General features: G+C 44.5%; 2 non-coding genes across 2 annotated transcripts; both read left to right on the top strand.

The window, feature by feature from the left end:
* The first annotated feature begins 114 nt into the window (after positions 1–114).
* On the top strand, positions 115–208 carry trnay-gua (transfer RNA tyrosine (anticodon GUA)). The gene is made up of 2 exons: positions 115–151; positions 173–208. It is a non-coding gene; the product is annotated as a tRNA-Tyr (tRNA).
* Positions 209–7,300: 7,092 nt separating this feature from the next.
* On the top strand, positions 7,301–7,394 carry trnay-gua (transfer RNA tyrosine (anticodon GUA)). The gene is made up of 2 exons: positions 7,301–7,337; positions 7,359–7,394. It is a non-coding gene; the product is annotated as a tRNA-Tyr (tRNA).
* The last annotated feature ends 3,378 nt before the right edge of the window (positions 7,395–10,772 follow it).

The raw sequence follows: 10,772 nt of genomic DNA, 5'->3' as shown, positions 1-10,772 counted from the left end.
CAGCTCTCGCTCTCAGGCAAAAGAAGTCTTCGATCAGCACCGGACTCCACGAGTCTGAACATGTCAACAGGCGCATGGTGAACAATCACCAAAGACAGTGATTTATATCTCTTCCCTTCGATAGCTCAGCTGGTAGAGCGGAGGACTGTAGTGAATTAACCAAAGTAAAGTCATCCTTAGGTCGCTGGTTCAATTCCGGCTCGAAGGAGTGAGTGTGCTTTTGGAATAAGCAGCAATTACCACATGGTCGATCTCTGAACTTTCCAGGCAGCTCACAGATTAACATGTTGCCACGAAGGCACAGGACACCTCTTTTCCTTTCTCAAACCTGAAAGCTTTCTGTGTCTGCCCGAGCACGGCAGTTTCACTCGAGCATTTCCCTCTGCTCACCAGCAGGGAGTGCCTTTGAGCAGCAACACTTCAAATCGCCCTCAATTTCAGGCAAAAAAGATCTTCGATCAGTCAGTCGGTCAGGGCTCACGCTGCTCCCTCAAGCTCGGGCGGCTGTTGCTTTCCAGTGACCTCGTCTTCCTTCCGCAGGCTCGGGCTCTTTTCAGCATCATTCATGATTACCGTGGCTTCCTGTTCTGCTGTTCCTCACTTGCTGATGCTCGATACCGCCGATTGGAGCAAAGTATTTAATATATTCAAGGAGCGGCAACCCAAGGCAAGATTTCTCTGCTGGCCGTGGAGCAGCTTGGAGGCGAGTGTGAGGTGGGAACTGTGAAGGGCGATTTACAAACAGCAAACGAGGAATTAGCTCAACTGGCAGAGCGGTCACTTGGCATGTGAGAAGTAGTGGGATCATTGATTATATTCTCCACTCACCGTTTGTCTTGGTGCAATTATACAGAAAGAAGAGTGTTGTCAGCGAGTCCATAGCCCAAGTACTTCCTAAACTTTACTGTGTGTTTGAGTACAGAGAGGTCAAGGGGCAGCAAATCTTTTGATGGGCTGCAGTCAGCAAAAGTTCTTGATTTTGCTCTGCAGCAAAGATGGAAAGATGAGGTGAGAGATGGAAAAACAGCTTCGTAATCCCTGATGCCTTCTCTGAAGTTTGAATTCAGGACCCTCAGATTATGACACTGATGCACTGCTTGCTGCACTAAGAAGGCACTTACCAGGTCTGGAGCCAGGCAGCACCACCAAGTTGGACAGTTTGCAAGGTATTGAAAGCAATAAAATAATGTACAGTTTGCAAAAAAATTCCCAAACCAAGTAGGAATCGAGCCTCTTGTTTTCTAATCCATAATCATATGCGTCATCCATTGCACCACTAGTCACAATTATAGTGAGGAAGTAGCATTGTGAGGCAATGAGCATGGCAGAGGTACTAAATAAATACTTTCCATCTGTCTTCACCAAGGAAGAAGATGCTGCCAGAATGTCAGTAAAGGAAGATGTAGTTGAGATACTGGATTGGCTAAAAATTCATAAAGAGGAGGTACTTGAAAGGCTGGCTGTACTTAAAGTAGAAACATCACCTGGTCCGGATGGGATGCATCCTCGGTTAGTGAGGGAAGTAAAGGTGGAAACTGCAGAGGGACTGGCCATAATCTTCCAAACATCCATGGATAAGGGGGTGATGCCAGATGACTGGAGAATTGCAAATGTTACACCCTTGTTCAAGAAAGGGTGAAAGATAAAACCCAGCATCTACAGACCAGTCAGTTTAACCTCGGTAGTGTGGAAAGTTCCAGCATCGATAATCCGGGAGAGAATTAGCAGTCACTTGGACAAGGATTAGAGAAAGCCAGCACGGATTTGTTAAAGGCAAATCGTGTTTAATTAAATTGATACCGTTTTTGATGAGGTAACAGAGAGTCGATGAGGGCAATGCAGCTAATGTGGTGTGTATGGACTTCCAAAAGGCGTCAGATAAAGTACCCCACAATGGGTTTGTCATCAAGATTGAAGTCCATGGAATAAAAGGGGCAGTCGCAGCATGGATACAGAATTGGCCAAATAACAGGAAACAGAATGTAGTGGTGAACAGCTGTTTTTCGGAAAGAAGGGAGATGTACAGTGGTGTTCCCCAGGGGTCGGTGCTGGGACCACTGCTTTTCTTGATATACATTAATGACTTGGACTTGGGTATACAGGGCACAATTTCCAAATTCTTGCTACCAAAATGCTCCACTTCACTAACATTTGCATTAAAATTCATTGGCCAATTATACACCCATTTTGCAAGTTTATTAATGTATTTTGTGTTTGATCGCAATCTTCATCAATATTATCTAAACTCCACCCCACCCGCCAATCTGGTGTCAGCTGTAAATTTTGAAATTGTACTTCCGATTCCCGAGTCCAAATTGTTTATGTGAATTGTGAACAGTGGTCCCAGAACCAATCCTTGTGGAACATCACTTTCCACCTTATACAGTGTGTGTCGCTACAATTAACCCCTGCTATCTGTTTTAGAGCAGTAGTCAAGAGAAACTTCTTTACATAGGGAGTAGGCAGTCTGAGGAATTCACTTCCACGGTTAGTGTTTGGGGCACACAGTTCTGTAATGACAAGTGGTCCTCATGTTTTTATCCAAGACAGGCCTCAGCCCAGTCATTTACTCCAAATGTTGGTGCAATAGTTCAAGCTAAGAGGCGCCAGGTATCGGGAGCAGCAGTAGCAGTAAACAACATCTTAATGTATGGAAGTAACAAAAGGTACTGAGTTTTTGTAGGAAGTCTGTAGTTTTGCGACAAACACCTCGCTATGGCCATCCCCACACCTCCACTACTCGCCTTGAAACAGCCACCCAACCTCAAACAGACCATCGTTCGCAGCAAATTACCCAGCTTTCAGGAGAACAGCATCCACGACTTCACACAACCCTGCCACGGTAACCTCTGCAAGACATGCCAGATCATCGACACAGACACCACCATCACACGAGAGGACACCACCCACCAGGTACATGGTTCATACTCCTGTGACTCGGCCAACGTTGTCTACCTCATACGTTGCAGGAAAGGATGCCCCAGAGCCTGGTACATTGGCGAGACCATGCAGACGCTGTGACAACGGATGAACGGACACCGTGCAACAATCGCCAGACAGGAGGGTTCCCTCCCAGTCGGTGAACACTTCAGCAGTCAAGGACATTCAGCCACCGACCTTCGGGTAAGCGTACTCGAAGGCGGCCTTCAAGACACACGACAACGCAAAATCGTCGAGCAGAAATTGATAGCCAAGTTCCGCACCCATGAGGACGGCCTCAACCGGGATCTTGGGTTCATGTCACGCTACACGTAACCCCACCAGCGAACAAAAGTTATCTGTTTTTAATATAACGGGTCATTTGCTGTCTTTCTCTTCCTTCCGGATGTTTCTATGTTTCTGCCTCTCTCTCTCTGTTTTTTTCTTCTTTTTGGTTGTTTGTATATTCGGTGGCCCTCTCTGTCTGAACACTTTGATTGCCTTGGCAACGGGCAGTTGGAAAGACGATCTGTAATCACCAGGTATTGTTCTCTGATTTATAAATGCGAAATGTCCGAGGATTTCATTTCCACATTCACCTGAGGAAGGAGGACGCCTCCGAAAGCTTGTGATTATGAAATAAAATTGTTGGACTATAACTTGGTGTTGTAAAATTGTTTACAAATTTTCAACCCCAGTCCATAACCGGCATCTCCACATCATTTTTAAACCTGATTGATGTCAAACTCGAGGGGAAAACTGGCCCTTTCTGTTGTGGCTTTAACAGATGGAACCGTGTGGGTGGAGCAAAGATTTCAACATTTGTTCTAAAATGGATTAATTCAGGACAGACAGCAGGGATTATTGGAGGAAATAACACAGTGTGGGGATAAAATGCAATGGATGTTGTGAAGATGGATTGTTAAAAAGTGTTTGAGAAGATGCCGGACAGGAGGCTTGTTGATAAGATTAAAGCTCACGGTATTAAAGGGAGTGGGTCAGTGTGGATGGGAAGTTGGATAAAGGGCAGAGTAGTGGTTAATGGATGTTTTTCAGACTGTGGGGATGTAAACGGTGGTGTCACCCAGGGGCAGTGTTGGGACCATTGCTCTTCTCAATACAGAGCAATGACCTGGGCTTGGGTACAAGGGCATAAGATCAACATTTCCTGAGGACACCAAGATAGGGAGCATTGAGAACTGTGAAGAGGAATGTTAGCAACTTAAGTGTGATATAGGAACATTAGGAACAGGAGTAGGCCATTCAGCCCCTCAACCCTGTTCCACCTTTCAGTGAGATGGGTGTCAGTGAGTATGGGGTTGGTTTGTATCAGACAGGTTAAGATTAATGTCAGTGACTGTGGTGTTTTTTTCAGAATGGAGGTGATTGGTGTCAGTGACTGGGTTCAGGAACAGAAATTCGCCATTCAGCCCCTGAAGCCAACTCCACCATTCAATTGGATCAGGACTAATCTGTGTCACAACGCCATTTACTCGTCTTTGCTCCATATCCCTTGCAACCCTCACACAACACAAATCTATTGAGCTCAAATTGAAAATTTCAATCGAGCCCCAGCATCCACAGCCTTTCGGGGAAGTGAGTTTGTAATTTCCACTATCGTTTGTGTGAAAAATTGTCGCCTTATTTTGCTCTTAAATGAACTAGCTCTATTTTTAAGATTATCAAGAAGGTGGCAGATGGAGTCCAATGTGGGGAAATGTGAAAATTATTCACTTTGGGAGGAAGAATAGAAAAGCAGAATATTTTTTAAAAGGTGAGAGTTTAAGAAATGTTGGTGTTCAGAGGGATTTGTGTGTCCTTGTATACGGATCACAGAAGTTAACATGGAGGTACAGCAAACAATTAGGAAAGCAAATAATATGTTGGCCTTTATTTTTAGTGGGTTGGAGATTAAGAGTAACGAAGTCTTGCTGCAATTATATAGCGCTTTGGTGAGACCACACCTGGAGTAATGTGTACAGTTTTGGTCTCCTTACCTGAGGAAGGATATACTTGATTCGAGGGGGTGCAACGAAGGTTCACTAGATTGATTCCTGGGATGAGAGGGTTGTTGTATGAGGAGAGATTAAGTAGAATGGCCCTATATTCTCTGGAGTTTAGAAGAATGAGAGGTGATCTCATTGAAACGTCTAACATTCTTAGAGGGCTTGACAGGGTAGATGCTGAGAGGCTGTTTCCCCTGGCTGGAAAGTCTAGAACTAAGGGGCATCATCTCAGGATAAGGGATCGGCCATTTAGGAATGAGATGAGGAAAAATTTCTTTATTCAGAGGGTTGTGAATCCTTAGAATTCTCTACCCAAGAGGGCTGTGGATGCTCAGACATTGATTATATTCAAGAATGAGATGGAGAGATTTTTGTGCACCGAGAGAATCAAGGAATCAGGCAGGAAAGTGGAGTTAAGATAGTAGATCAGCCATGCACTTACTGAATGGCAGAGCAGGCCCGAGGGGCCGTATGGCCCACTCATGCTCCTATTTCTTATGCCCTCTTGTTCTGGATTCCCCCTCCAGAAGAAATCATTTCTCTGTATCTACCTTATTGTTTACCTTTATTATTTTAAACATCTCGATGAGATCACATCTCAATGTTATAAACTCATTGAAATAAAAACCAAGTTTATGCCACCCGTCCTCATAATTTAATCCTTCTAACACAGGTGTCATTCTGGTGAATCTACACTGTATCTTTCCCAAGGCCGATTGATCTCTCTCTCGGTTTGGTGCCCAGTTCTTCAGGTGGGGTCTGACCAAGGTTCTTTACAACTGAAGCATCACTTCTGTATTCCAACCCCACTCAAGATAAAGGTCAACATTCAATTAGACTTGTTGATTATTGTCAAGATTTGTAAGGAATTTTCAAAGGATTCGAGGGGATCTGAGAGTTGGGATTTTTCTTTATTCTGTGATGCATTTTGGTAGTTCGAATCGTGCCAGGACCTGCTCCGTTAATGGTAGGGCGTTGGGGAGAGTTATATAACAAAGAGATCTAGGAGTACAGGTTCATAGCTCCTTGAAGGTGGAGTCACAGGTGGATAGGGTGGTGAAGAAGGCATTGAGCATGCTTGGTTTCATTGGTCAGAACATTGAATACAGGAGTTGGGATGTCTTATTGAAGTTGTAAAAGACATTAGTAAGGCCACACTTGGAATACTGTGTACAATTCTGGTCACCCTATTATGGAAAGGATATTATTAAACTAGAAAGAGTGCAGAAAAGATTTACTAGGATGCTACCAGGACTTGATGGTTTGACTGAAAGGGAGAGGTTGGATAGGCTGAGACTTTTTTCCTTGGAGAGTAGGGTGATCTTATAGAAGTCTATAAAATAATGAGGGGCATAGATAAGGTAGATTGTCAAAATCTTTTCCCAATGGTAGGGGAGTCTATAACGAGGGGGCATAGATTTAAGGTGAGAGGGGAGAGATACAAAAGGGTCCAGAGGGGCAATTTTTTCAATCAAAGGGTGGTGAGTGTCTGGAACGAGCTGCCAGAGGCAGTAGTAGAGGCGGGTACAATTTTGTGTTTTAAAAAGCATTTGGACAGTTACATGGGTAAGATGGGTATAGAGGGATATGGGCCAAGTGCAGGCAACTGGGACTAGCTTAGTGGTATAAACTGGGCGACATGGAAATGTTGGGCCGAAGGGCCTGTTTCCATGTTGCAATCTTCTATGATTCTATGTCCACTCAAAGAGTTTGATAACAGAATTACTCCTTTGAATTTACTGCTGGATTATTGGGCCGTGATGTGTTTACTTGTTTGTATTTTGTTGAATACATTTGGAGAGTGGATTTAAATTTAAGCCGAGATTCCCAGACCTGATGCTCTATTCACACATCGAAGGTGAACGAGATGCTGTGGGACACACGATAAGTCCAGTCGCTGAAAGTGATTCACAGACTGGGTTTTGTGTTTGGTGATCCCGGGTACGTTACCGATACCTTCCCTGGATCCCAAGGCTGGGAGAGGCACTCAGGAAGGACCGGGGAACTGGGACTTGGCCATGAGAGTAATTGAAGGTATGAGAACTGAAATAATCTACAGTGAGAAAGGAGAAAGACAAAATAATCGGTCATTAGGACATCAATTAGTCTCTTATCTTGAATTCATCAAGTAATTGACCCATTCTGTTTGTAACAAAGTTGATTTATTTGACATATATCCAGAATATTGAATTTCAGCCCAGTTACAGCGGTTATTAACATCATCAGAAACAAATCCCAACTTCCAGAATGAAGTTCTGCTGCTGAAACCCTTATCCGTGCCGTTATTTTCCTCTGGACTCGACCATTCCACGAGTCTGAACATGTCAACAGGCGCACGGTGAACAATCACCAAAGACAATCCTTTCTATCGCTTCCCTTCGATAGCTCAGCTGGTAGAGCGGAGGACTGTAGTGAATTAACCAAAGTAAAGTCATCCTTAGGTCGCTGGTTCAATTCCGGCTCGAAGGAGTGAGTGTGCTTCTGGAACAAGCGACAATGACCTCAAGGTCGCTCTCTGAACTTTACAGGCAGCTCACAGATTAACATTTTGCCACTGAGTCACAGGACACCTCTTTTCCTTTCTCAAACCTCAAAGCTTTCTGTCTCTGCCCGAGCACGGCTGTTTCACTCGAGCATTTGCCTCTGCTCACCAGCAGGGAGTGCCTTTGAGCAGCAACACTTCAAATCGCCCTCAATTTCAGGCAAAAAGGTCTTCGATCAGTCAGTCAGACAGGGCTCACGCTGCTCCCTCAAGCTCGGTCAGCTGTTGCTTTCCGGTGACCTCGTCTTCCTTCCGCAGGCTCGGGCTCTTCTCAGCATCATTCATGATTACTGTGGCTTCCCGTTCTGCTGTTCCTCACTTGCTGATGCTCGATACCGCCGATTGGAGCAAAGTATTTCATATATTCAGGGAGCGGCAACCCAAGGCAAGATTTCTCTGCTCGTCTTGGAGCAGCTTGGAGGCGAGTGTGAGGCGGGAACTGTGAAGGGCGATTTACAAACAGCAAACGAGGAATTAGCTCAACTGGCAGATCGCTCACTTGGCATGTGAGAAGTAGTGGGATCGTTGATTATATTCTCCACTCACCGATTGTCTTGCTGCAATTATACAGAAACAAGAGTGTTGTCAGCGAGTCCATCGCCCATGTACTTCCTAATCTTCGCTGTGTGTTTGGGTACAGAGAGGTCAAGAGGCAGCAAATCTGCAGTCAGCAAAAGTTCTTGATTTTGCTCTGCAGCAAAGATGGAAAGATGAGATGAGAGATCGAAAAAAAGCTTCGTAATCCCTGAGGTCTTCTCTGAAGATTGAATTCAGGACCTTCAGATTTTGACACTGATGCACTGCTTTCTGCACTAAGAAGGCACTTACCAGGTATGCAGCCAGGCAGCATCAGCAATTAGGACAGCTTGCAAGGTATTGAAAGCTATAAAATAATGCACAGTTTGCAAAAAAAAACATCTGAGCCAGGAAGGAATCAAACCGATAGTCTTCTGATCCGTCGGCAGATGCGTTATCTATTGGACCACTCACCCAGGTTATAGTGAGGAAGTAGCAGAGGGAGGCAGTGGGCATGGCGGAGGTACTAAACAAATACTTTGCATCTGTCTTTACCAAGGAAGAAGATGCTGCCAGAGTGTCAGTAAAGGAAGATGTCGTTGAGATACTGGATTGGCTAAAAAATCATAAAGAGGAGGTACTTGAAAGGCTGGCTGTACTTAAAGTAGAATCGTCACCTGGTCCGGATGAGATGCATCCTCGGTTGCTGAGGGAAGTAACGGTGGAAATTGCAGAGGTACTGGTCATAATCTTCCAAACATCCTTAGATATGGGGGTGATGCCAGAGGACTGGAGAATTGCAAATGTAACACCATTGTTCAAGAAAGGGTGAAAGACAAAACCCAGCAACCACAGACCAGTCAGTTTAACCTCGGCAGTGGGGAAAGTTCCAGCAACGATAATCGGGGACAGAATTAGCAGTCACTTGGACAAGGATTAGGGAAAGCCAGCACGGATTTGTTAAAGGCAAATCGTGTTTAACTAACTTGATACAGTTTTTTGATAAGGTAACAGCGAGGGTCGATGAGGGAAATGCAGTTGATGTGGTGTGTATGGACTTTCAAAAGGCGTTCGATAAAGTGCCGCCTAATGGGCTTGTCATCAAGATTGAAGCCCATGGAATAAAAGGGGCAGTAGCAGCATGGATACAGAATTGGCCAAATAACAGGAAACAGAATGTCGTGGTGAACAGCTGTTTTTCGGAATGGAGGGAGGTATACAACGGTGTTCCCCAGGGGTCGGTGCTGGGACCACTGCTTTTCTTGATATACATTAATGACTTGGACTTGGGTATACAGGGCACAATTTCCAAATTCTTGCTACCAAAATGCTCCAATTCACTGTCATCTGCATTAAAATTCATTGGCCAATTATACACCCATTTTGCAAGTTTATTAATGTATTTTGTATTTGGTCGCAATCTTCATCAATATTATCAAAACTCCACCCCATCCGCCAATCTGGTGTCATCTGTAAATTTTGAAATTGTCCTTCCGATTCCCGAGTCCAAATCATTTATGTGAATTGTGAACAGTGGTCCCAGAACCAATCCTTGTGGAACGTCACTTTCCACCTTATACAGTGTGAGTCGCTACAATTAACCCCAGCTATCTGTTTTAGAGCAGTAGTCAAGAGAAACTTCTTTACATAGGGAGTAGGCAGTCTGTGGAATTCACTTCCACGGTTAGTGTTTGGGGCACACAGTTCTGTAATGACAAGTGGTCCTCATGTTTTTATCCAAGACAGGCCTCAGCCCAGTCATTTACTCCAAATGTTGGTGCAATAGTTCAAGCTAAGAGGCGCCAGCTATCAGGAGCAGCAGTAGCAGTAAACAACATCTTAATGTATGGAAGTAACAATCGAGTTCATTTTCATCTATTTCCAGTTTAATAACTTTTGCTGAATGTGGTCCAGGCCAAGTGTCATGATATCGGGTCAGGTTCACCATTGGAAATGAGTTTGACACCCCTGAGATAGACAATGTGAACCGGATTACCCTCATCCACTAACCCAGCAACTTCTTCAAAAAACTCAAGCAAGTTTGTGAGACACGACCTTCTTTCCCAGAAGCCGTGTTGAGTATCTCTAATGGCTCCTTCTCTTTCCCCGTGATCATAAACAGCATCTCTTAGGATCCCTTCAAGCATCTTGCCTCTGATCGAGGTCAGACTGAAGGGCCTGTCATAACCCGGCTCTGATTTGTCCCCTTTAATGAAAATGGGAACTACGTGAGCTACCTTCCAATCTCAGGGGACAATCCCTGACTCTATTGAGCTGTTGAAGATACAGGCAAGGGGCTCATAGAGCACCCGTACCATCTCTTTAAACACCCGTGGGTGGATATCATCTGGACCTGGAGCACAAAGTATTTTGAGATTTCATATTTTATCCAAGATGACATCCCTTTCTATTTTAATATTTATGATGTTATTGTTGACAGCACATCCCACAGCTGGAATCTGAGCATCATCCACAGGAGTGTAGGTTGATGAGAAATAGTCATTTAACAGCTCTGCTACAGCCCGGTAATTTGTCCTGAACTGTCTTTCAGTGGCCCTAAACCATCTTTAATGGTCTTCTGAATCCTGACCTAGCTGGAAAGACGTTTTCTATTATTCCCACAATTGGGCACCATCTTCTTTTCCAAAGATCTCTTAGATTCTCTAATGGCTGCTTGTGTCTCCCTCGATTGTGGGTGATATTTGTCCCAATTCTCCTGTAAACTGAATTCATCCTGATCCGATCTGGGTTAAATGTAAGACAGTTTGGGGAGTCAGGAATCATTCACC

This window comes from Heptranchias perlo, chromosome 20, assembly GCF_035084215.1.
Source record: "Heptranchias perlo isolate sHepPer1 chromosome 20, sHepPer1.hap1, whole genome shotgun sequence".
NCBI classification, from domain to species: Eukaryota; Metazoa; Chordata; class Chondrichthyes; order Hexanchiformes; family Hexanchidae; genus Heptranchias; species Heptranchias perlo.
The sequence above is the reverse complement of the archived record's forward strand: the minus strand, read 5'-3'. Positions and strand labels throughout refer to the sequence as shown.